Below are 1,466 nucleotides of genomic sequence, written 5' to 3' on the forward strand. Positions count from 1 at the left end.
CTGCACCCCGCACTGATAATGATGCACGGGGGGCAGTGAATACAGCCGCACATGATCACTCCAGGCTGTAGTTGCCAGGGGTGATCATGGCTGGCTGTTAATTATGCACGCACCCACCGCTCATCCCCCTGCCCATCACCCCGCCCACCTGTCAGCGCTGGCTTCAGCGCTGAGAGATGATCGGCGGGAGGATGGGCGTGCATATGTAATGAGCGGGCCCATGTGGTCACGGCAGGCTGCTACAGCCTGCTCGTGCCCCCGATGACCCGCAGCACCCTCATTCCCCGCAGCCACGTTCAGACTATAAGACGCACCCCCCACCTTCCCCCAACATTTGGGGGGGGGGGGGGGGCAGTGCGTCTTATAGTCCAAAAAATACGGTACACAAGGCAGGTGTGACCAGATCCTAAAAAAAAAAAATAATAGATGAATTGCTGGCACTTCCTTTAGATTAGTCCTTGCTACAATATAAACGTTTAACGGTAAAACACTGATAACATTATTGGTGTCAGAGAGAAGAGAAACATAGAGAAGTGACAATACACAACATTAACTGTGCGACAGCGCCACCTACTGTCAGCTCATTGTAAGCACTGCACTATTTTACCCCCCGTCCCCCCCCCGGGGTACAGTTTATCCCCAGAGTATACTATGGAGTGGTTCAGACTATACTCCTAAAAATAACATTTATTAGAGAAAATCTTTAAAAATACTCAAAAATACAGAGTATAATAACTCTTATATATACATAACAGTCATGTAGTGGTGACAAAGTGAGTGGAAGATCAGAAAACGTACCATACCTGATGAACCCCTGAAAATAACCCTTCAGGGGGGAAACGCGTCGGGATGTTGGATTACCAGCAGTAAACAGGATGTTGGATTGCCAGTAGTGACCCCAGCAGATAAGTTCCTTGCTGGGATTATAATTATACTTTTTTTATACATCATGGTATATCTGTATCTATATATCATCTAGAATTGGCTAGTATTATATTGATATCATCGGTAAAACCACATTTTGATTCCCAAATTTGTAGTGTTACCAGGTTTATTGGTTATTAATACCTTATAATGACTTATTGACTATTTCTGCACTTCTATTGTTTTGGTGGTGGGTCCCTTTGCGACTTGCAGGTTAAAGGGAAAGCTTAGGGACAGCCGACGTGGAGCGGGGGGCACCCAACAACTTAAGGTGCACCTCCGCTGGCAGGTAGCTACTAGAGAGGGAGAGATTGTTCCCCCTGTTGTCCTCTAGATTTATAGGCTACTTTATCACATATGAAGAGTCTTGCTATCTTAGGCTCACTTATTTTAAGACAATTAGTCCCCTTTCCCTCACCAGCAGGTATGGTACGTTTTCTGATCTTCCACTCACTTTGTCACCACTACATGACTGTTATGTATATATAAGAGTTATTATACTCTGTATTTTTGAGTATTTTTAAAGATTTTCTCTAATAAAT

The sequence above is a fragment of the Anomaloglossus baeobatrachus genome, chromosome 8 (genome assembly GCF_048569485.1).
Source record: "Anomaloglossus baeobatrachus isolate aAnoBae1 chromosome 8, aAnoBae1.hap1, whole genome shotgun sequence".
Lineage (NCBI taxonomy): Eukaryota > Metazoa > Chordata > Amphibia > Anura > Aromobatidae > Anomaloglossus > Anomaloglossus baeobatrachus.